Raw genomic sequence first — 26,665 nt, forward strand, 5'->3', positions numbered from 1 at the left:
GGGCTGTTATGGGAGAATTATTGCCCATTGAACACGTAATTGGTGAAATACAGGTGGATGCTGTCACATGCTCCAAATCTCCAAAAGAAGTTAAACAACCTGTAGTACAATGGAGTTATGATACACCAGATCAGGATCTGGTTAAGGCACAAAAAGAGGACCCAATATTGCAGGCTTATAATAAGTATTTGATAGACCCCGAACAAAATCTCTTAACTGAAAATGATTGTACAGAAAAAGAAGAGCTGAGAGTGTTGTTAAAGAAAAAGAAGAGCATTAGAATACAGGATGGTCTGATGATTAGGGAATCTGTAAGAGGGCAAATACAGTGGGTAGTGCCTCTTTCATTCAGAGGACTGATGTTACACCATGTGCATGATGCAATAACTGCAGGACATAGGGGTTCCCAAAAAACGTTGGAAATACTGAAGGACTATGCTTACTGGCCACACATGTCCCAAGATGTGAAATTATACACTAGGGTATGTTTGGTATGTGCACAATTTAAACCTGCTTCACCAATGCATAGGGCTACATTAATGAAAAGAGGTTTAACTCTTCCATGGTCAGATTTGCAAATCGACTATGTTGGGCCTGTAAAACGATAAGCCAGGGGAAATAGGTATTTATTGATGGTGATATCTTTAATGTCGATATGGGTGGAATGCATACCTGCGCCAGACTGCAGTGCACAAACAGTAGCCACCTTATTGGTAAATCATATATTTTCAAGATTCGGGTTACACCAAAGGATACAATCAGACAGAGGAAGTCATTTCACAAGCTCATTTATGAGCAAGGTGTGGCAGATATACGGAGTAAAAAGGAAATTCCACATCTCCTACCGGCCCACTTCTTCTGGAAATGTTGAACAAAGCAATAGGTCTATTGTGGAGATACTAAAGAAGTTTGTAGCAGAGGCAGGCTCTAGGCGGGATCTACGACTAATTTAGTGTTAATGGCCATTAGATTGACTCCTGCTAAAGCAACAGGTATCAGTCCTCATGAAGTAGTGACAGGAAGAAAAATGGTGCTGCCACATTTATTGTACAGGACACATGAACAGACATTTGTGAGTGCATCAAAAGTTCACAAATATGTGGAAGAATTGAGGAAGCACTTACAACATGCATGTGTGTTTGCACAGCGGAATCTGGAAAGAGCTGCTGAAAGTGCAAAGACCTATTATGATAAAAAGACATCTGGGAAAGAGTACAAAATAGGTGATCAGGTGTATAAATATAATTTTGGAAATTGTAGACATAAAAATTAAAAATTCCTCGCAGTATGGCAAGTGCCATTTGAGATTGTAGATAAAATATCTCCTGTGGTGTATAAAATGTTGAGGACAGGGGGTGAAATGGTGACAGAGCAATTTGTCCCTGTTAACCAAATTATTATTATAGTGATAAATGAATGTATTATTGGCGGATGCATTGAAGAAATGTTGACTGTTTCATAATGTATAAGGACAAGTACAAGATGGGGTACATTTCACTCTATGAATGATCAGAAGTATGGTTTAGTGAGTAAATAAAAATAATCAGAAAAACCATTTACTATTCCAATACAGTGTGGTAAGATTTCTCTGCATGGGAATTATTGAAATGTATAATTAGGCAATGTATAAAATATTGTTTGCTTCTCTGTCATATATGTTTAGTTGCATGGTTCCAAAGGGGGCAAGTTCTGGAAGATACGATATAATGACTGAATATATTTTTTTTTTTACCAAGTAGAGAAAAAGGGATAGACAATTGTTCTATGCTATGTACCTAACCTGTTTCTTTTCTATTGAATTTAGATCCAAATAACTTGTTATCCTGGCAGGGCCAGTTCATGGTTCCTGGAGATGGATCAGAGGCCACTGGATCAGAGGCCACTGAATTGGTGGCCAGTGGATCGGAGTCCACAGGAGGAAACCCAAGAAAGCCTCTGGGCCAAAATATGGAAGTAAAGACAGAGTATAAAGAAGAAAAGGCAATGATGATCAAGTCTGAGACATGGATACTTGCTGCGCTACTTATGATGAGTGTGGTAGGAATTGAAGGCGCAGGCGCACAAGTGATTGTTGAACCCAGACCGGCTTCTGTAAATGCAGTGGAGGAGGCACCTGGATTTATTCTGGGAAATAGACGATTGATTTATCAAAATATGAATATCATCATAAACCCTGACAGTTTTGTTGAAAAATGCATTAATAAGACTGTGATTGCATCTGACCAAACCAAAGAATGGTTGGTGCTGCGGAAGGAGGATTCTAGGCAAACGATCAGAGACATTGCCATGCAGCTGGAGAAAACTTTTGTAAATTCATCTGATATAAAGAAAAGAAGGGGGAAAAGCAGGCAGTATTACTTGTGGAATCTGTGGTAATGACTATTATTGGAGCTGTAGTGGACACTACAATGTCTACAGCCAACACAATCTCAGTGGGGACGTTAAGTGCTAAGGCACAGCAGTTCACCCACGACCTGGACATGATCCAAAGGACCTTAGATGGAATTAGAGGCGAACTGGATGAGCAAATAAAATGTATAAATGAGACTGCTGTTCTATTAAATAAGCAGACTGAAATTATACAGCACAGCACAAATGTTGTGTCCAAACATGGCTGGGTGTTAAGTGACACACCGCACCGAGAAGGACACACCGCACCGAGAAGGACGATAAGGACTGTTGACTGTCCGGAATTTCTACTGGAATTGCTGTCGGCGTGAAACTGACATCGCGCGCATGCTTGCAGCTTATGTTTTCACTGTGCTGCATTACCGACGGACGAAAAGGTGTCGAGGAGGACGTCTTTAGAAGCAACACAGGAAGTTGCCTGGAGGTGAACCTTGTTAAGACTGGAATAGTCTGCCCTCTGAAAGTGTGTCAGTTTATAGATATGAGTGTGTCAGTTTAATAGACACTTAATAGTATCTTAAAGTGCTATCTGATTACAAGCCTGCTAATGCTTTGATAATTAGTTTGAATCTTTGCTGTTTCTTTTAGGCAGCTGTGATTGGGCTTGCAGGCAGGTACACTCCCCCGTTAAACCCACCCCTCTTGCTATAACTACCCAAGGTGCAGCGCACCCGCGTGCGCACCGAGAAGGACGATAAGGACTGTTGACTGTTCACTGTGCGGTGTGCAGGGCTAGGTGTATGGTTGCTGCTTTTTCTAATATTTTTTTCGTCTGGCTTTTGAAATAGTGTACACCAGTTTAACAGTGGGCAAAAGATTAAGAAAGAGCAGTAAAAATCTGGTTAGGCGTGTGTGCCTATCGCTAGCTTAAATGTCTATTTACAGAGGGAAAATAATTCAGAAAGCAACGTTTGTGCCTAAAATCCTGACGCGTTGTGCAAGTATGGCATTGGCGGTAGCGACAGCCTTGCCTGGCGCATCAGGCACAGATGATGATCTAATTGAAAGTGCTCAACCGTGTTCAAATGTCTGTGGTAGTGTAACAGATATGAGTAACATGGTATTTTCTGTATCCTCTCAAAGCCTATATGAAGGGGATAGTACTTTGGTTTCTGATAACCTGTCATCATGTGATTTAAACACAAGTCTGATGTTTGATAATACGCCCCCTATTTTTAGTACAGCTGATCAACCCTTAATGGGAATCACTCAACATCTTGAAACAATCACAGAGGGCGAGGTTAATCAACATTCTAACAATATTAAAGGAAACACAGATAAGGAGCACGCTAGTGTAAATGGGCTTATGTTCACTGAGCTCAAGAGGCAGTCTAGACTGCTGAATGAAATCGTACTTGCATTAAGAGCCTTATCCGATTTGTGCTCTAGTATAATGAATGAGTGGGAGGAAAAATGTAACAAAAGAACCCCAAATGGGGATCTGGTGGGCCAAAATAGTTGCACAGGTAGTTTGTCAGGAAGAACTCCAGATGCTAGAAGTGCACCATTAATTATCTCTGATAACACAATCTTGTGCCAAGATGTGCGAGGTGTACCGATACTTATCTCTGACAACATAATCTTGGACCAGGAAGAAGTACTCGTACACCAGTCCAAAGTAATTATATCTTCAGATGGTATGGAAGACAGTGTGAATGGACAGAATATCTTGAACGCGGCTGTGTTCACAAAAATCTCCAAAAAACAAGCGAAAAAAGCAAAAAAGAAAAAAAATCTTTCTCAGCTTAAGGGTTTCAACAACTGCTCGCGCAAGTTTATGAGAAATCTGGACAGGCGATTTGCTGGTGATGACCTTTGCAACAATAAAGAATCTTGTGCGACTTCATTGCCTAGTGCTTCAAGAACAAATCAAATTTCATGTGAAGGTATAATTGAAGTAGGAAACAAATCTGGGAATGAATATACTGAGGGAGCTAATAGACTATCAGATGCTCTAAAACACAAAAAGGCGACAGATAGGATTGATAAAAATCTTAGGCGTATGGAAAGAGGCGTGGCTGACATCTTTGATATCTTTAAAAACCCAGAAATACAGTCACGCCCCAAAACCCCGTCCTCAACTGGTCCCATGTCATCCTGTGTACCCCCTCACTTGTTGAATGACAACATTGTTTGTGTTTATGACTTGCAGCTACACGCTGACTCTGGGCCTGTTGTCAGCAAAACTGGGAATTTACAAGTGAGAGCTGGTACTCAGATACCTAGGGGTGAGAAGCCACGGTGAATGAATTCAAGGTGGATGGATGTGAGCCCCCCTTGAAAGGTTTTACAGAGCAAGATGCCTGCGGTATGGTTGAAAATATCTTAAAAAAACAGAGGTTGAATGAAAACACAGTAACTTTACCGAAAGGTAATAAAAATATTTTGGATGATGATAAACTGAATGATATCTTGGTTCAAACGTCAAGTGGGTTGGTGAATATAGATCCTCGACCTATGAATGAAGAAAGTGTACAGGCTCAGAAGGGTCTTAACGAACAAGAGGTTTGTTGTTTGGTTGAAAATATACTAAACAATCAGAAGTCGAGTGAAATTTTGGTTGGATTGTCGAAGGGTAATAAAAACAATTTGCATGATGACAAATTGACCGATATTGTGGCTCGATCATTATGCAAGTCTAGAAATGTAGACTCTCGATTTATAAATGAAGAACATGGGCAGACCCGCAACTCTGAACCAGAAGTAGTCATAAAAGGTGCAGGTCATGGCCCTGAAGGGCCTTCGGAACACATTTTGGCCATTATGGTTGACAACATCTTAAAAAAGAAATTTTCCACAAGTCATAATGGTAACACCTCAATTGAACATAATGATAACCCTGAGACAGGGTACCTTGTAGAAACTACTCGGATGACGGATATGTTATATGAACCTCCATGCAGAATACCTATTGTTGACAATGGTTCCATGTCAACGAGACATAGTCTGCAGAATGATCTGCCATTTGGGCATTTAAGGGCACCAGCGTTTCCAGATGAGTTTAGTTTGATTATGTACTATGTACTCGAAGAAGGTGGTCCTAGTTCTTTGAACAGACCTTATATATTGAATCTATTCAAAGATATTCCTGAACTTTGTCTGATAACATCGGAAGATATTCAACTTGTGGATTTTATTCACAGTCTGAGGTATGATTATGTAGGTTGATTATCAGGTCTCCCCTGATTAGAGCAATTCTCTTAAAGGAGGTTTGGTCTCTACAGAGGAGAGGCTTTGATGTCATACCCTACAATAATGCACCCAACCATAAGCTTTCACAGCCAAAAAAGATGAATAAGGGAATTCTTGTGACTAGAACATCTGAATCAATACCAGTACAAAGCAAAGGGATGGAGGTCATCAATGAAGCTAAGTCCTGTCTAAAGGACATGCAAGAGTGACGTTGGCTGGCACTTTCTCTACGAGAATCTATTGCACAATTGAAATCGGCTCCAAAACCACTTTAGCATAAGATCCTATTTTCAACTTGTGTCATGGAACACAAGGGGATATAAACATCTCTTGCTAGACAACGTACAATGTGTGAAACTTAGTAAATACGATTTTGTGCTGTTGCAAGAAACCTGGGTCACCTCTGCCTTGTACATTGATGGTTTTAATACTCCAGATGTATTTGCAAAAAAAAAAAAGATAGTGGTAGACCAAGTGGTGGTTTACTGGTGGCATATAGAATTGATGAGTGTATCAAACTACTGGATAGTTCTTCTGTGTTGGATTGTGCCATAAGAGCTAGCTTTGAATTGTTAACAGATTCTGGAAGTGTTTATATGTTGTTATTCAACGTATACTGGAATGCATGTAATGAGAATAGATGTGAACTACAGGAGTTCTTTGTTTATTTAAATGAAGAGATAGGTAATTGGCTTGATCTATACCCACAAGCTTTCATCCTGCTTGCGGGGGTTCTGAATGCGGATTGTTCACTTACAAAAGCGGAACAGTATCAGATACGTGCTTTCTCATCCAATCTGGATAATAAAAAAACTAGAGGTTGCAAATGGTTGGATTTTGGTAAGAGCTGGGGCATGGAACCAGTCTATAACATTATGCCTACATGGACTGCTTGTGGTTCATGTTCCATATTAGATTACATTTTTGTGACCATGCATGGAAAATTGGACTGTAAAAATTTTGAAGTTACAGAAAACTGTAATAGCGATCATGCAATGCTAAGTTTGGAACTCCCCTGGTGTAAGGGTAATAATGAAATTTTGTCCTTTCCTATTCAAATTGAAACAATTAGCGACAGCAAACGTGTGAAATGGAATCGTGGTAAATTGGAAAAGGCTAACAACATCATTTCTCAGGATTTTGCATATTCAAACTATGAGAAAAAGATGGTTTGCTATTCTGTTGATAATTTTGGTGAATATATTGAAGATATGCTACACCGTAGCAAGGTGCTTAGTAGGGGTATGTCAGAAACAAAGAAAAAAGTGCACATACACACATTTGCTGAGATTGTAAAAAAAGGAAAGATTACTTTGAGAAAATCTATAAGAAATATAAAAACAAGATCCATGGGCGAAAGTGAGAGGATCTTAAAAATTAGGCAATGTAAACAAAAATACAAGAATTGGATCAAAAGTATTAAAGGCAAACTAGCTCAAAAAGATGGGGAGGTGATGTTAGAGGCCATGCGTGGGAACAATAATTCCAGCTTTTGGTCTATAATAAATAAAGACCAAGGTAAGCAACAGAGTTCACAACTGAATCCCATTGATGCTGGGGTATGGTCTAAGTATTTTTGTTCTTTATACAAGTCTCCTGAAAATTGCTTGTGGCCTGAGGTTTTCATAGAAACTGTATGGCACTTGGATACATCAATTCTGAACATTAAACATTTAATCAAAAAAGCAAAGTCTACACTACTCCAGGTCCCAATCTTTTATCATTTGCTAACCTAAAAAATAATATTGATGTGTGGTCTAAGCTCCTGCATTTGTTATTTGTGGACATTTGTCTTAAAAAGAAGATACCTAACAACTGGAAAGTGTCAAATGTTCTGTTACTATTCAAGAAAGGTGATCGTCTGCGTCCCGAATATTATCGCCCGATTACACTCATGAACGTAGAGTCAAAAATCTTTGCTGGCATGGTACTTGACAGACTGAATATGTGGATTGAAGACAACAACATACTAGATTTTAGACATATTGGTTTTCGCATAGGCACTGATGCTGGTGGTCTGCTGTTGGTTGAATTAATGAGTGCGGTTAAACAGAAAGCTATGAAGCACTTATATATTGCATCTATGGACCTAAGTTCCGCCTTTGATCTCGTTGACAGGCCCACACTATGGAAAACCTTGTCAATGCTAGGTATAGATAAAGCCCTGTTAGATATAATCATTCACCTCTATACAGAAACAACAATTAGAGTTAGGCTAAATAATAAAGGAAGTATGACCGATATTATTCTACTGTGAATGGGCTTAAACAAGGCTGCAGATTAGCTGCAACACTTTTCAATCTGTATGCGACTAATGCAGGTAGGTCCTTGGATAATAGTGGTCTAATTGGACCTAAAATTGGAGGCTCAGTTTTGAGGTGGGTGTCATATGCTGACGATTTTTTATTAATGGATTGTACAAAAATCGGCCTGCAAAAGTTGATAAAAGATTTTGGTTCATTTATTGAAGAGAGGAAACTGAAAATTAACCCAAACAAAACCATAATTTTTCACGTGGGCTGTAAAAGTCCTACACTGTTTTTTTCATATTGGAGCTGTAATGGTGCTAAAATCAAAAGTCAAACGATCCTAATTTGGTTAGGGTATGTCTTTTCCAATAACTCCAGTAAAATGATAAAATCCAGACTGTTACAAAAAGCAAAAGTTGCTCTCAACCAAATAAAAGGTATTGAAAGAACATATGGCAAATTTACTTTTGATCCCTGCATTTTATTCTATAGGCTTAAGGTGTTGCCAAGATTGGCCTATGGGTGTGAATTTTTCTCCAAAAACATGTGGTCCTGCTTACGCCAACTGGAGTCTATGATTTGGCGAAAGGTTTTATACTTTGTTCCAAAATGTATTCCCTTAGAGCTAATAAGATATGAACTTGGTTTACGTTCACTTAATAGCATTATGTTCAACAGAAAACTGGCTCTATTAAGAAAATGTCTGGTTGCCGAAAACGGCACAATCTATGCTTATCTTAAACATGTGACAAATGGAAACTTTATGCATAACCTAAAAGAGGACTGCGAGAAGAAACTGTCTGATGTGGGTTTATCGATAAATACACTTATTAAGTTTCCGGATAAAGTGAAGGAGGTTGTGAATGCATTTGATTGGTTAGAGAACAATGTAGTTTTGCTAAATTCGAAGTTATGTGCTAAAAGTGTGTCATATTGGAAATTTTGTCCTTACCCGGAAGCATATATAAAAAAATATCCTTCGAGAGAATTTTGAAGTTTTTACATGCGCTTTAGGTTTAATGTCCTTAATACAAATGAGATTCTCTTTATTCAGGGGCAGAGCTCTTGTGGGACAGAAGTTTATCGGTTCTGTAAATCAAAAGAAGTTGGTGAATCTTTAAAACACTTATTATTGGAATGTCCAAATCTTCAAGAGAAGAGACTGGTAAGCTTTGCACAATTTGTTTTTAACACAGCCTGCGTGGATAGAAACAAATTGTGGTGTGAAATGCTTCATGGTTCTTCTATTGCCCTGAAAATAAAAGTCAACGAATTCCTGAAAAATATTTGTATGTTGACATAAAAAAAAAAAACTGTGTAGACATTACAGGCTTCTAAAATGGAGAATATAGAATGTCCTATTGTTTAAAAAGGTTTTTAAAGAAAAACTCTTGTTTTAGCCTGTAAGTCGGTACATATTTGGGATGAAGTATGTTCTTTTGCTTTGTCTTTTGTATCTTGTATCTTAATGAAAATGAAAATGCATAAGTAAGTTATTGTAGATTTATTGTTTTAATGTAATTTTGTTCTTTTTGTATATATCTCTTTGTAAAGGTTTGAACAAACCAAAACAAATATGAATAAAAAAAAGACATTATAGACATAGTTAATCTTCTTGATAGGTTGTTGATGAAATATATGGGAGAGGTGCAAACTGCAATTTCACAACTAATTTTGGGGCATATAACATTATGTTTTGTATCATCTGATATTATTAACCAAATGATGGCAAGGATTACTCAAAGAGAGGTAAAGGTGATGCAGGTAAAAATTGCATTTGAAATGGGGAGCGCGACGCCCCTATATGTGAATCTGAAGAGAATGGAGATTGGGTTTTGTTATGTGTTCCATATATTGCTCCTGATCTCAAATACCAGACAAAATTGGTACACTATGTGGGATTTTGGCAAAAAGATAAATATGTTAAGATATAAACTCAAGAGATGGTGGCATTTCAGTCTTGGCAACCTGATGTGTACTTGATCCCAAATGTGGGCACATGCATAAGGTTTAAGGAACAAAACTACATGTGTCCAGGTAAACCGTTTACTCCTGATGCTACAATCTATTGCCCCCCCGGCCCATTAGCTCACCTCATTAAGTGGTTCATCCCTGAACTAAAAAGTCTGAGAAACACAAAAAGAGCAGCAGAATCCTCCTGCGGTAAAGCACCTTCCATCTCCAACAAAACTGCATTGATGTCAGCATCCGCTATCTACAAAGCGGCCATCCTTGCTGCTAAAAAAAGACACCTACGATTCCAGAATCCAGAATGCCAAATCCAGTACAAAGGAACTGTTCAGCATACTCAAAGAGCTTGAATCCCTTGCACCTCCCGCACAAGACTGCAACAAAAACGCAGATTGGTGCACTAAAATCCAGCAAGTCCTCACAGATAAAATCACCTTACCCCAAAACAAGATCAAAGCTAAAAAGGCAAGCCTTGCGGGCTCCCAGCCCTTCCAACCTAATCCAGATAAACCATCTCACCCCTGCACCTCTTTCTCCTTCTCGCAAGTAACGTCTAATGAAGTTGAAGACATCATAAAAAGCCTAAAACCATCCCATTGCCAAGGCAGTATCTGCCCTGCCACGATCATCAAGGATGGAGCAAAAAACTGAGCCCCATTCATCACCACCTTGATAAACTCCTCATTCTCCTCCAACAAGGTACCCAACAAATTCAAGGAAGCTTGGGTTAAGCTGTTAATAAAAAAAACAACCCCAATTCTAATGTCCCCACTAACCATAGGCCTATCCCCACCATCCCGTTCCTTCAAATAATTCTCGCTCGTGTAGCCTTACTGCAAATCCAGAAACACTTAGAGGAGAATGATCTCCTAGGACTTAGACAATCTGGTTTCAGATCCAGACAATGAACTGAGACAGCCCTCTTAGATCTAAAGATCCAAATGGATGAGGCAAAGGGCAAAGGCAAGCTAGCAATCCACTACTTGACCTATCTGCAGCCTTCAACCTCGTCGACCACCAAATTCTCACCAAACACCTTACCACAGCATTAGCATTTGCCACTGATGCATTAGATTGGGTTAAATCCTTCTTATCTAACCCGACCACCAGAGTCTTCTCTCCATCAGCCCCAGTGGCCCTGACTCCAATATTGTGTGGGGACCCTCAGGGATCATGTGTATCACCCACAGTATACAATATTTTTACGAAGCTACTCTTTGACCGTCTGGACAACTTGGGTGTTGTCTACACCAACTATGCAGACACACTCAAGTACTTATCCCTCTCACTGGCTGTTATGACCACGACTCCAAACTGCTAAACAACATCTTTCTTGAAATCCAAGCCTGGATGGCCACCAAAGGCCTTTGCCTCAATGATGATAAGACTGAGTTAATGATCGTGGGTACTCAGGCATGTCTGAATAAACTCGACACTAGATACTCCTCTTTCATCATTGATGGCAATATAATCAACGTCGCCAAAGAGATAAAAACACTGGGGGTATACCTCGATTCAACTCTCTCTCTTAAAAAACAGGTCAATAGTGTTGCGTCCTCTAAGGCCCACACTAATAAACAGATCTACAGCTGCAAATCTACCTATCCATAAGTAGTTGCTTAACATTGGCTAGAGCACTTGCTCTACCAAAAATTGATTATTGCAACACACTCTTCCTTGGTTTCTCGAAACACAACCTAAACAAACTCCAGTTACTCCACAATAACTCACTGAGAGCAGTGCTTAGTCTTCTGAGATCATGCCACATTTCCACTCACAGACATAACGCAAACTGGCTACCCATCTGAGACAGAATCACTCTACGCACCCTGGCCATCACGCAACCATGTCTCACAAACTCATCCACAAAATACCTGTCAGACAAAATCTGCATACACCAACCCACACGTACTACCAGATCATTGCATTGCCACAACTTAATGGTTCCAAGATACAATCTAAAAACAGTAGGAGGAGCCACCTTCCCAGTTCAAGCTGCCAAATGATGGAATTCCATCCCCATGCACCTCAGACAGGAACCCTCCTTCCTTACTTTTAAAGCCAGTATAGAAAAAACTGGCTATGTAACAAGCCTCCTCAGTAAGATGTACTCACTAGGCTAGCCGATCACCATCTATGCCTCGGCTCAGCCTCCTGCGCAGTTTACCACTGCACATTATCTCCTATATCTCACTATCTGACCCACTTGTAACCAGGGTCCTTTTGTTGATGGTAATCTATATGCATGTCTATGTCTGTAACCTTTAAGTTTTTCAAGCGCCCAGTTACCTCAGAGTTCAGTGCGTGATACAAATAATAAACAAATACAAAATGCCATTTGTGGGTTGAAACCTGATCCAGGAGTATCGGGAGGATGTGAAGTGGTCATAAGCAATTCGGGTAGTGAGGAACTGTCACAGGCTAAGCTGATTAAGAAGAGGTGGTTGGTCAGTACTTCTTTGAAAAACTACACGGTCACACATTTAAATCATGGAACATTTGTTGTTAAGCAGTTGAAATACATTGTATTGTACATATATATTCCAAAGGACACAATTGTTTCAATTGGGGGTTTAACTCTGTTTCATGTTGCTAATGATATGCGGGAAAGCCAGATGGGGAATATTGAATTTTTCCAAAGGGACTTATTCCCAATTGACCCAGATGTGGAATTTTTATTGAGCCATAAGGAAAGGCACACCATTAAGATGAACTTGAGATAAATAGCATCACTGTGAGTAGCTTGGGTGTAATGGAAATAAATACCTTCAAGTGGTGAATCTGGGTGGAATGGAGTGTGGTGTGTCTGGCAATTTTGGTGATGTTGTTGGGCGGATGGCTGACTGCTTTGACAATAACATGAGGATGTTGGTCATGCTATTAGCAACAATAGGGAAGGAGAGATATCATGTGACACATACATTTTAAAGATTGATATGCGTTTCCTCCAATTATGACCTTGGTAGCAGTCATATTTGTCCGAAAAGGGGGCATATGTAGGGATATGTGGGTGCTGATTCATCCAAATAACAGCACATGTGTACAGATTCCAAGGGGAGCAAAATGGGTGTTCATTAGCAGTGTTTAAAAGCAGATAGTTCGAAATGGGTCCAAGGGATAGCTCTTCACAGCAACAAGACAGTAAAATGAGCATTGTTTTAAAAGCATTCAAACCAACAAAGGGATGATTATTTCAAAAATACCCAGCAGAATGTGCCGTCATTTTAAAATGCAGAAACTTGCATATTTACAAATTGAATGCTTTTCTATCTGTGTGGAACTGCATTGGAAATATATAACCAACTAAAATTACTAATAAAAGCCCAGTAACCAATTAACTGTCCCAATTAACTTTATAATGCAGTTCGGTAGGCACAGTTTGAAATTCATTTCATTTTGTGTTTTTCCATGGGGAGATGCACAGTAGAAAAAAAACAGAAGGGCTGTGTTTGTGCAGGCTGAAAACTTCCACTGTCCTCGTAGGAAATAACTTGTTACATGCATGCCGTGGAAGATGATTGGCTAATGTGGTTGACAGTTCTGGAGGTGTCAGGACCACGTCAGGGAAGGCTACGTTAATTTGTGATGGACAGGCAGAGGAAATTTAAGCAGCTGAAAAGGCAGGGGTTTAGGCAGTCAGTCTGAAATTCGGTTCCTGTCAGCACAATGTGGGATGGTGTGTCCGGGGGCTGCAATTGGAAGAAAGCCTGAAGACAGGGCAGAGAGAGAGAGTGTGTCGTCCTGGCTTCGGAGTGAATGAAATTCCAAAGGCTGTGTCCGTGAACTGTGTGGGGCTCGCCCAGATAAGGTCTGACACCATGAGATTCAGACATTGCATGCTCTGGTGAGTTAGGTCTTAAAAGAGGAGCGTGAGAATGTGTTGAATGCATTGTATTTACTGGCAGACAGTGTAGTGAGTTAGGCTTGAAAATAAAAGTGTTATATATATAATTCTTTTTCTACATTTCTGCACTGGGTAAAAAAAAGCTGCACACCACATTAAAAATATTTTCCATGTTGCAGTGGGCCTCATTACGGGTTTGGAGGTAGCCATGATGTTTTTTAGCGGCATGGCTACCCCCAAACTCGGGTCCAGGTCAGCGATCCCGCAAAATGGCAATTACCAGGCCATTCTGACCTTTGCAGGCCCGGTAATTCCCATTCGCGGGACCCGGTATGTTCCCATTCCCATTTGAGCCCCCATAGTGCTCAATGGGAATGGGGAGCACGCTAATAGCAGACCCGTTAATGACGGGTCTGTTAGCATCCTGTTCTGCTAGTGGGTGCCGCTCTGCACATCTGGCCTGGCCAGGTGTACAGAGTGGGACCCACTGCAGAACTCATAATGTGGCGGTCCGGTATCAATGATGCCGATCCCTTACCAGCACCGTTCATACCGTGGCCGCCACAGTCGTAATGAGGCCCAATGTATGTGTTTTATCTTATCTTTTAGAGGCACAAAGCTGTATCCACTGTTGGTAAGAGCATGCAATGGTATTATCATGTAATGTCATATTAATATTTTTGGTTGTGTAATCCCGAATGTAAGGTAAATGAAAACAGCATTTGAAATTACCGAAATAAGACTGGGCTGTTTACAGTACGATGGTAAAACATTTACCACTTTTGGTTACCGTCAAAGGTACATTTAGGAAATAAGGAAGAATATATGTACATGTAAAATAGAAAGTTGTATGTGTGTGAATGGGCTTTCTTTGCATGTAGGTTACTGATGTAAATAAATCAGTAGCATGAGCTACATGCAATAAGTTACATTCTGTATAATTTTACTGGGTTCCCTAAAAGTGTACTAGGTCCAAAGGTTCTTTATTGTCAGCCAAAGGTGGCTCATAATTATAAAGAGGAAAGGGCTGTCTTATTATGGGGCTGTATGATGGAAGGTAAAATTACCACTATACCACAAAAATAAGATACCACTAAAAATGACCACCAGGATAATATAGTTCTGAGCTATTATCAAAATAGGGTAATACTGAACTACCACCAATGGTAAGGCCCATTTAACACCAGAATATCACCAAAATACCAAAATACTAAATTACTTCCAAATCATGAATTAGCCCCAAAGACAAAATATCCAAAACTTCCAAGCAGACCCTTTTTGGATGGATTCAAGTGCACCAAATAACCATCTCGTGCTGGTGACTTATTTATTTATTTTAGCATTTGTAAAGCGTGCTAGGCCCGAGGGCATCAATGTGCATAGGTACAGGCAGCAGGTCCGAATTAACATGTACAAGAAATCCATGACATACTTAAGTGGTACAAGGTAAAACTTGAGGATATTGGTTGGGGTTACTGAATGAGGGTCAAGATTATGAGTTTTCGGAGAAAAGAAAGGTTTTTAACTGCTTGCGGAATGCCCAATAGGAATGTACAAGTCTCAGTGATGAAGCTAGTTTGTTGAAGTTCTTGGCAGCAATGACCGTAGCCAAGTCTATTGTAGGCATTTGATGTTATGTACAGCCAGATTGAAGTCTGACTTGTTAAACATATGCACAAATCACCTCGTGTTCCAGGAGACTAGCGTCTCCATCTCCAGGACCTCTGCTTCCTCTTCCTACTGATTGGTAGGGGCTGCGAGTGTACCTGCTGGCCATGTCCAAACATATTTCTCTTTAGTTGTTATGACCGCGACTCAGTCTTTAACAACATTCCTCAGAATTCCATTGCCTTGATTAAAAGTGACTTTTAAAGGGCACCAACCCCCTTCAGGTGTTGTAGTTGCTTTTGAGACCTGATCAGACATTGATGATCTCGGAGAGACTCAAACCTTCTTCATCTCAGGGGATTTATTATATGTACTTGGGCCCTCCTGTGTCTTTTTCTGTAGGTGCTTTCCATCCTCTATTGAAGAACCCCCCCATCGGATGATAGTCTTTTAACTTGTAACCAAGGGTGAGCAACGCAGATTTTGCTTCTAGCAATGTGACTTTGATGGCCCATCAAGGTTACTTGGGGTAGAGGCATGCTATTTGCTGATGGTCCTGTCACGTTCCGGTATCCAAAAAGTATTTTGACCCAAATGTATCTTAATTTTAGCAATATCCCTGACGAGTCTTGCAGCAAGTAGGTCCGAAGGGTCCTTTTCATTCACCTCTCCAGCCTTTATTCCCTCTATTCCTTCCACCCTTTGGGTATTTGGGATATGTGCACTATGACTGACTAGAGGAGAAGCTACAGTTCCGAAGCCTGTAGCCGATGCCGGCAAAACGGCCCCTAATCTCAGGACACCTATGTCCGCCTCTTATTCAGATAGAAATCCAGGTTCTCAGTATGCCTCCAAAGTTGTGGGCCTCAATACAGACCCAAAATCAATCATTTGGGCCACATTGAACATGTTGTCACTATCCAAATGTTCAGCATCAGTCACGATGATAATGCATTTGTCAGCAAGTGAGTCACTATAGGCAAAGCTATTAGAGGCAATGCACTCACTTCTGGTTCCATTCTCGATTCCAATAGGGGCACATCTTGCTGGAGCTGTTGTTGTTGAGTACGCAGCCCATTTTTCTATTTGCAGATGAACTCCATGATTCTTTTCCGAGCATTGTTTTAAACCTTGTCGGTCCAATCACATTCTCCTAGCCACTAGATCTCTAGCGTTGGTTCACATTAGGAGTAATCATCATTGTTTCTTGCCTCTTCCTCATCTCAGTTCTTTTATTTTCTCTTTGATATTGAGCAAGGCTGGCAGTAAAATTATCAGGTTGGTGAGGGGGATGTTGGCAGTGTGCCATTAGGGCATAAGGGATGGAGGGAATATCCCTAAAAGGGAAAGGGGGATATTGTGCCTCACCTGATGATGTCATGTCATACCCCTGATGGTCACCTCTCCCCATGTGGTCCTCCCTAAAATAGCAGTCCTGGGGTTAGGATCAGGTAGCGGCTGCCATTCCCTGGCCACATGAGGAGATGTTATCCCAGGGAAAGTAGTGCTGACATCATCACATTCATCACAGAATGCAGAACAGCCTGGGCTGCTAGCCTCAAATATAAATCAGCAAAAATCTACACCAAGAGCTTACCCACTAACCAGAGGTTGGTCAGAGTGGTAATCTGGAAAATGGCACATGCTGACTAGATGCCAAGGAGTGCAGCCGTCCATGGGGAAACTGGAGCAGAGCCATGGAGGAACCAGGAAAGACCCACCAAGAAGAAAGACCTTCTCCCTGCAGTCAAAATTGTTCCACCCATTTTATACATCTGGGGTGACTGCAGGAGAATCCATTTTCTCACACAGCCAATACAAATAGTCCTTACAGAGACTTATCAAAGAGTGTCAAATACTACAAGTTAGAGACACCAAAGATGGAATCATGGCCTCTAATAGGCAGAGAGAGCAACAGAACAGTGAGGCCCTTGAGGGAGCAGGAGGTACCAGCAGAGATCAGGAGCAGAGAGTCATGAAGATGTAAACCTGAGGCAAGTGTGACAACTGGAGAGCCACCCGAGAGCGACAGCTTAGCACAAGACAGCTAAGTGCCCAGGGTAAATATGAGAAGCCAGTAGTGAAGCTGTAGGAGCAACTGCCTTGTTGACTGAACAGAGGGTTAAGGCTCAAAAACTGCCATGTCTGGGTATCCTTGAACTCTATGGGACAGCTAACTCAGTTGCTGAGTAGACCTCATGAAACAACCCCATTGACATCTTAGACCTGGGTCCTACCTGTGGTGGGAAGGAGGCCAGATCCCACCCGAGTGAGAAGGGCACTCAGATCCTTAGGAAATAGACTTAGCAATCAAGTGATCTACTTCCAAGTGTGAAGGGAACCCCCTAAGTGAGAATGGGTTTGTGGTAAGTGGTAAGGCAACCCTTTTAGCGTGAAGGAAGGATTCTATTATCCTTATAGTGATAAGGAGACTGAGAGCAAGCTTTTTAAGAGATTTCTTAGTGGAAGAGTAAATTCCACAGAGCCTTGCAGTGAACTAAAGCTCCACATGCCTGGACCAGGAGGCAGTGTGCCAAAGACTTTTCTTCTGGAGTGGACTGCAAAAAGCAAACAGGACAGTATAAGCCTTTGAAGAAGAATCGATAAAGTGGTTGTCTGTTACATGTCTGAGCTGAGTAAAAAATTGGATGGGTGCTATAACGGTGAGACTGTGAGTTGTAAGGAAAGATGAGTCTGGTTGCTTTGTCCCAGAGACTGTGTTGTGCTTTAGAAAACCAAGGGGGAGGAAGGGGGGATACAATGTTCATGATAAGGAACCATTTAACAATGTGTTATTTATTTAATCCTAGCACTTGTTTTTGGATAAAAACTAGGAAGAGTGTTCTCGTTTTGTAAGTGACAAACCATTAGGCCCCAAATATGTTGAACTCATCCCTTTTCTATGTAGAGAAATGAAAGGTCAACCTCTCCTCTCGAATCACGTGGTTCTTGTCAATTCAGCACAGTAGCAATATCTGGATAAAACATAGCACCTATTTACCATATATTAAATCGTTCCAAAGTAATGTTGCTTTGATGAAACAATTAAATGACGTTCCACTTCTCCAACTCGCTATTTCATCAGTTAAAGAGAATTAGGCTAATTAACTTTTTACCACATACATTACCACAATGTACACATATATATCACTGAAAAGTGTACAACTTGCTACTATTCGGAAATTCACAAAAGCCCTGTGCCCATTTGGTCTGATGTCACTGCTCTGACTAATGAAGATTTGTCTACACTAATTTCCTCTATCAAAGTCACTTCCTTTCCTAATCCCTAGAGCTATCTCAAAAGCCACACCCTCTACATTCACACATACGCCTTATAAACTCCTTGAGCTTGGAATATTTTGATCATGTTACAAATCATGGCATTCCTTCCACCATTTCAAAAGACCTCACTAGATTTCTCCAATCTGGGGAATTTCTGATCTATCACTGGCCTTTTAGTTCCTATGAAGGCCCTTGAAAGGCTTTTAGAAATCCACCAACAACAACGAAAAGAGAGACTATGGGCTAGTTTCAAGACACAGAGGTTCTGCCCTTTTAGCAAACAAAGAAATCAGAAACGAAAGAACAAATGTGTCACTCCTCCATAGGACCTTCTCTCCTCAGTCTCCCCTCTTTACACCTTCAAAACTAAAACACCCAGACCATGGACCAAAAAAGGTACTGGGTAGCACACAGATGGAATCTTAGAACATATTTTTATTTAATATATATATATATATATATATATATATATATATATATATATATATATATATATATATATATATATATCTAAATCACTTCAATTCACATATATCGTTCTAAAACACAATTTTTTACAACCTGGTGTTGTTAAAAACAATCATCAACAAACATACAAATAATTCATATTTATAACTGTACTTCAGGTCAATATTTTAAAGTGGTTGATACAACCTCAGTGGTCAATTGTCCACTTATGGAAGAACGACCTTGTAGTACAAAAGTACAAAGTGCAAAAAAGTGCAAAATTACCACATTAATATCTCAGAATCAATTTAAACAAAAACAAATTCAATTGTAGTGTAAACACTGCGTTGGCTTTTTTGTATACAATTTATTTCTAATGTATAAAGGAACCCTTAACCTAAAGCAAGGGACCTATTGAACCCTTATATTAGGATATATTCACATACTCCTTTCTTCCGAAAGGTATCTCGTACTCAATAGCTCTTTTGTTATGACACCGGTATTGAATCACAGTGCTTCGTACCCACCACCACACGCACATCCTTTCAATCTGCTTTTTGGCCAGGAAATGGCACTGTGTCAGCTATAGTGAACGTGGTGGATTGGTGCTGATTCCTGATAGGCTGGAGACTGGCTCGACTAAATATGAACACTTTATCCCCACTGTTAATTATATATATTTAACCCCGAGTTTCATGTCAGCCCAGTTCAAAGTTTGCTGCCTTGAGTACAAGACACTGAGCGAGAAACTCCCTTTTGCTACCTGGCCACGAGAATAAACATTGCTGGTGTTTACTATCCTCTTGTAGTAGTGACCACAAAAGAGAGGGTATTCACCCTTTTAGAAACCTGTGCATTACTGGGTTATGCTTTCACTCACTGCTCCTATCACTTGTTCGAATATTCCAAACAAAACAGAATTCTTGGCCTACACTAACAAAGCTCCCTTTGGGAAAAGACAGGCCCGTTGATGTAGGTAGGTGTTCAAACGTAGAGTTTTGTGTGGGGTGCCATGTGGGCAGGAGGTGGGGAGTGAAGTGTTGTCACAGAGGGATAGGGGGAAGCTGATGAAGGCAAGGAACAATGACATTAATGGAGCAGCGTGTAAAGGTCCAGGGAAGCAGTGGTAGGAGCAAGAGACAGCGAGAAGGTGCAAGCAGGATGATGGTTGCATGACAGGTTAGGAGAAGAAGGAGTACAGGTAATGATAACAGTAATGTTCTGAAGCAGAGGTTGTGGAAGTGCCAGGGAGATAGGTGGGATATGGTTGCTGCAGGAGGGCAGGAGATATGTTACCAAAAAGAAGAGTGTCATGATGCCAGTGAGGGGCAGAATGGGAGGTATGTAAGAGCCGGGTAATATTAAGGAAAGAGGTAGAGGGCATTTTGGAGAACATTTATTTCGATGAACGTTCCAATTTTGCGGCAAACGACAATGCACCAAACAACGCAGGCTGCTTAGATGCAAACTATCTAGATTTAAGGGACGCTCCCAAAACTCATCTCTTTAGAAGAGACTTTTCAAGTTTCTTAAAATTGTGAAACCTCTCCTCTCCTTCAAATACTGTCTCTCTGTGCAGTGGGGCCCAGATTCGAGTCGTTGTAAACTACGCAACGGGGACCTGCTACGTTTACACGTTTCCATAGGGAGTCTCCCTCTGTGCAATTTTCCACTTTTTCATGGGGGAGAGCAGAAGTAGAGTGGGAAATGGTGGTGTACTCCACGCTGCCTGCCACGTGCATACGCAAGACAGCGTTTACAATGGATTCCTATGGAGTCGGCCTGGCTGACTCCATGGGAATCTACTGCATTTGTATCAGTATGAAAATGCATGTTGGTGCAAATGCTTGAGTATTTGCATGGTGGAAATGAAGGGTGATGCTGAGTAAAACCAATGTGTAAAATGTTCACACATACATTTAGCACATTGATATTACACCACGCCATATTGAAAATTCTTTGCAACTGCTTTTTCCACTAACCCGCTTAATTTGCTTATATTGTCTTAATTTCTAATTATACTTTACCTAATATTATTTATATCATACGGGTGTTTTCTGTAAAGTGGTTAAATAAAATAGAAATACATAAATAAACACATACATATGTTGGATTCTTTTTGTGTTTTGCTTTTTTTGGTAATTATGTTGTTTTAAAATGTTCTATGTCATGATTAAGTCCAGTGAAATGAACTGCTTTATTTATTTTTGCCTTTTGTGGCATACCAGAAGAAAGACTCGGAACAGAGGCCCTACTTGTACCACAGGACATTTATTTAACCAATAAAAAAAATAAACCTTACTGACCCTATTGCTGTTAATAAATAAATCTTGTCCTCTGTCCAAATCCTAACTTCTAAACTGGGCCTACCACTTAGAAAAACAACTCAAAAGGAAAAGCAGACAGTATAATTTGTCCTCAGTGTTCTTTACTCTGCTGTCTCTTAGTATCTACAGGAATCTTTCCTAGTTTCAGTTCTCAGTTTTATTCGATAGCGGACAGGTCTCCTAACCTTATTGGTTTGTGTCCATCTTGTCAAAGATCCAAATAAAGAAAAGGTTTTCCTCCGGTATATAACATAAACCCTCAAGTTCCAAAGATAGTCAATTCTATCAAGGATTTTAGATGCAGGTATATTTCCTTCACCTTCCTCCGCTAGCTATGTGGGTCTCTCCCGATGAGATTCCAATATTGCTTGATTCTGGGTTCCCCTTGGGATGATTCATTGCTTGATTTGTAAGGCCCTCTCACTTTCTCACTTGATTCATAGGGATTCGTATCCCCTGTTAATATATGTTTCTCTTAGTTTCTCAGTGCAGCTTTCAAACCATCTGGCTGGCTCCAAGGTTTGTGATTTCAGGGTTCTCGTAACCACTCTTAATAATTGTGTCAATGTCCCTCTCTGGACCTGGTTGCCCCTTGTTGGGATCTATTCTCTTTGTTCCTACTCCCATTCTCACGGTCTGGTTTCTGTGCACCCTTTAATGTGAGCAACCCGCATATCTTCTCCATGGCAGGTCCTGCTCCATTGAGGTGGCTTTAACCCTGTGACACTGGCTTTCTCCCCAGCTCCTGGGCAACAGCTCCTGAGAACAAGCGGGAATATGTCTATGCTTGCCGCTATGCTGCTCTTTATTTGGGGCACTCATTCCTCACACACTCGCCAGGTTCGGCATTGTATCCTGGGTTTCAGCCCCATCAAGCCTCCCCTATGGGCTTGCTCTACTCACCCTCGCCAAATACACACATCCCTGTGCCTAGTCTGCCATGTTTCTCATTCTCTCTGGCTTCTCCCACAGTTTTTCTCTTGATCTCTCTTTGGACCTACTTCCGGGTCCATCTCCGTGCCACAGCTGGCTCCGCTCATTGCCTCCCAATGACATCGGTACATTGGAGGCTCATCTCTGCATATCACTTCTCCTTCTCCATTGAAGGTGGAAATTACTTTTATTCTTGCTACCTGATATAAAAAGTTGTGTTTAACTGCCATGCCCATTCAGAGGTCAGCATTTTGCCAAATTCTCTATATTTACACTGTAATTTTCTACCATTTAAACCATACATATATCATCAACTTTATTCAGCCAAAAAGGCCATCAAAGTGCATCCTGAAAAAACAATTATAATACATAATTACAAATGAGCACAACAGAAAAGAAAATGCAAAGCCATGCAGGGGGGTCGCACCCTCCAAGAGTGCCCCCAAACAGTTTTTTTTGGCCATGGATTAGGCACCACCGTCCCCTTGCCTCTGGGGGCTCCCATGATGCCTCGGACCCAGAGCAGTCAAATTAGCCCCTGAGAGGGGGGTGTTAATAAAAGGGGTTCCTAAGGTGCGCACATGGGAGGGTTTGGATGGGGCGCTAACTTGAATCCCACTCTTCCTTGACCGCCAGTGATCATTACACTTTACCAGAACGTCCCTTGCCATAAAGGCACCCCAAAGACCAGTTTGACAGTGTCCATTTTGTCAGTCTATTTCACTCCAGCAAAGAACCCCCAATTACAAACCCACACTCCCCAACATTCCACAGCCAATGAAAACATTTGTTCCAGAGGGCGTCCCTTGGGTCTCTTGTGCCTGGCAACAGTTTTGGGACACCATGGAGGAACACCAGAGAATTATTACAGCCTTCAGGTGTCTTGAGCCCCGAGCGAGGTCTCCCCTGACCGGGGATTAGAGCACTTGCCCCCCTCCCCACTGGGCACATGTTGCCCTTGCCTCCCCCCATGGACTTCCGCAAGGAAGGCTGCTCGACCCCCTGGACCATGGCCCCCATGGACTCCCTCTGTGAGGGAGGAATAGGGGGAAGACCCACCACTGGTCGGCTCCTAGTGGGTGGGAGATTCCTGACCTCAGGAACAGGGGAAAAACAGGGATGCGATGAATGAGGCCCTTTTGAGGTCTCCGAGGCAGGGCCCTCTGACCACCCCTCAGCCAGCCACTACTAAACCCTCAGCACCTCTCCCCGTACCTCCTTCCCCCGTGACACCCAACAACCCCTTGATCAAGACTAGCAAAAGGTTGTTGATCTCGGCCATCTCAGTGAGCAGGAGGTGACTGAAACAGCTTGACAGATTTGCAGTTTCGACAGAAGGTGGGGCTGATGGACATTGTTCACCTTTGGGGGGGTGTTTGGAAGCCCAAAGGGGGCTAAAATGGAGAAAGGAACTGGCTCCCGAGGAGACGTCAAGGGTGGACTTGCCTACAATGCCAGGCACGGTGCTGAGCCTCTCTCCCCCACCCAGGGCCACTGAATCTTCGCCCTCGGAATCCAGAGACAAAGGTACAGAGAAAACAGGGGAGTGTGCATGGCGGTGTGCTTTTGATTCAGAAGGAGCCAATGGCAACTGCTGGACTGTGTCACCAGGGTTACGGCCAGGAGGGATGAAACCCAGAGAAGGAGCCAAAGGTGGAGCCCGAGACCCGTTTGCTCCAGTCAGTTTTGAGATGCCCAGGGAGATCCTCTCACAGCCTTTGGCCAGGGTGTCCAGGAGAATGGTAGTGGCTGCACAGTCAAGACCCCCCCAGGGGTTAGGAGGTTAACAGGGGGCACAGGTGCATCCAGAGGGGGTGTTATCGGGCCATAAATTGGGAAAGAGGACAAAACGAGGCTACCAGTGACCCTATACGGCTGGAATTGGGCCCTGCCAAAGGGCTGGAGGTGCATGGTAACTTGAATGTGGGGTACACAGAGTCTCCTTCTTTGACACACCCAGCAGTCGGATACTGTAGGGCGGGGGCTCTATTCATGTAGAGGCTCCCAGAGCAAGGTCCCATTCCCTGCGTGGCTCTCAGTGATGCCCCTGTGGCTTTGGTCGACATGCCCCCCTCAATCTTCTTTCCAGGATTGGCTTCCGTTGATCCATTGGGGCCAGTGGACCCTTTAAATTAGATAGCAGTGAGGATGTGAGGAGGCAGAGGGGTGAAAAAGGGGAGGAGATGTCACCTCCTATCATAGAACCAAGGGCAGAATCCTTTGAGGGGTCAACCATCATACAGCCTTTGTGAGAGAAGGCCTTGGGGCAGTTCCAGAAAGAATAAGGGGACTCACCTCCCCCACACCACGCATGCTATTTAGCTGATTGTGTTGTTTTGTGCTGCCATACTGAGCCTTGTGATCCTTTGGCGACTGTGTGCGGAGAGTTCAAGTTCCAAGTATCCCCCACCAAAACACTGTGTGTCAACATCAGGCTCACCTCATGGTCCGTGTTTAATGGCTCAGTCGCTTCCACATACACCACATACACCTCACAGTTCACAGGGTGCATAGGGACCTCACTCGGTTTTTTGCTGGACTGTCTTGCGACCTTTGCGCGCCTCTCCGCTCCGGGCACCGAACACCCTGCGGGTGCGCAAAACCCGCGCTCTTAATCCCCGTGGGCTTTGGGCCCTGCGGGTGGATGCAGGGGATTTAAAGTGGAGGGGGCGTGGCCTCCCTCCAAAGTACGGTGGCCCTCCAGGGCTGATAGGAAAGTACAGAGTGCTCCTGCGGCACCCGCGCCCTCAATCGCCTTTATTTCTTGTTAAATCAATCAAGACTGAGGAATTTATCACACACTCTCTTACTACATGCCAACTGTCCCTGGCCTGCTTTATTTCAGTTTCATCAAGTAGTGATGATGCTTCATGTGTCTCATGTGAAAAAAAGGGCAAGTTGATTGGTTACCTCACTCAGAGATCCACACAGATACTGCTCAACTCAATCAAATACTCTCACATATATCATACATAAAGATGCTTTGGAAACGGCTAGTTTAATACTGCTATGGTGCGTTTATTCCAACTGCTGTTGATGCAGAAAAGAATGTTCAACGTCACTCTCCATACGCTGTGATGCTGCTGCTGTCCTCTTGCATTCACATGGACAATTCTTATCCTCAGCTGTGGTGTGGAGTGTGCATCTCATAAAATGGTTCTCGGCCACTATATCGAGAGAGAGGAGTATCAGGGTGCAGCGCGGGGTGCGCCAACTCGGGGGTATTCACTACGAGCGGAGCCAGGAGCATTGCGGGCCATCCACATGATAATCCAGATATACGTGAAATAAATATATGCACATAGTGAGCTTGATCCACTCGCATCCTTTTTCGACACTGGCTCTGACTCTGCCAACCCACCAAGAAATGAATCCTGGTACTGTTGACTCTGTACTGTCCACTTGGACCACTTGGGCCCTAGAGACTGGTTAGGTCATGATCTCTCCTGTTTTCACCAACAACATATAATTGTTGTGGCTAGTAATTTACCTACCACCCATGGCCTGTCACATCTTCCCTGTTCTTCCTTTGGGGAGGGTTTTTGTACTGTATTCTCTATTCATTCTATTGCAGAGAGTGTGTTTCGTTAAAGTGTCTATATTTGTATAGAACCTTTATTGGACATTCATGTTATTTTGGACACTCTCACTATGTTGTTTGGGTCACTACTGGTTCACCTTTACACCCCCCGTAAGAGCATAGCCTTCCCTTGGCCCACATGACCACAAAAGGTGAAGGAGTTGTATGTCTTAACTGTCCTTGTTTTACCTTTATGATTGCATTGTTTTTTGGTTCGTAGAAGTGTGAGCGCTGAGTGAGCCATTTGCTGCTACTCATCCTTGCACTCTTGTGGAGCAGAATCTAATTCGTAACACATACATATACATTTAAATAAAATTACCTTCTGCCCTGTCCATGTTTCCTCCCAGTGCTCCAGCTCACACAAAGCACAAACAGGAACCAGGAAACAAAGACTGCTTCCTGGTTTCTGCACATCTGAGCAATATCCGTAGCCCTGATGACTAAGTGCCCCGCTCCATTCGTATGTGTGCAGGAGGCTTAGGAGCACAACCTTGCACATACAAACATGCAGTTCCCCAGCCAGCAACCCCAATGGGCCATGAAAAGCTGGGGAAGCAAAAACACCCCCAGATGTGCATGGTCCTTTGGACATGCATGCCTGGGGAACAGAACTGTGAAACAGAAACTGCATTTCCCTTTGACAGTTCAAGCTAGCCCAGGATCACTCCCTCAGCTTGCAAAAAGCAGCTGAGGGAGTGCTCAGTGTTTGCACTGGGCTGGCTCCTGAGCTCCTCCATAATGGGCAAGAGTGCCAGTGCGTCGGCACTCCTCAACCATTATGAACAAGCCACCAATGGTACATCCTCAGTGAATCTGTGCA

The sequence above is a fragment of the Ambystoma mexicanum genome, chromosome 12 (assembly GCF_040938575.1).
Source record: "Ambystoma mexicanum isolate Mex_15411 chromosome 12, UKY_AmexF1_1, whole genome shotgun sequence".
NCBI classification, from domain to species: Eukaryota; Metazoa; Chordata; class Amphibia; order Caudata; family Ambystomatidae; genus Ambystoma; species Ambystoma mexicanum.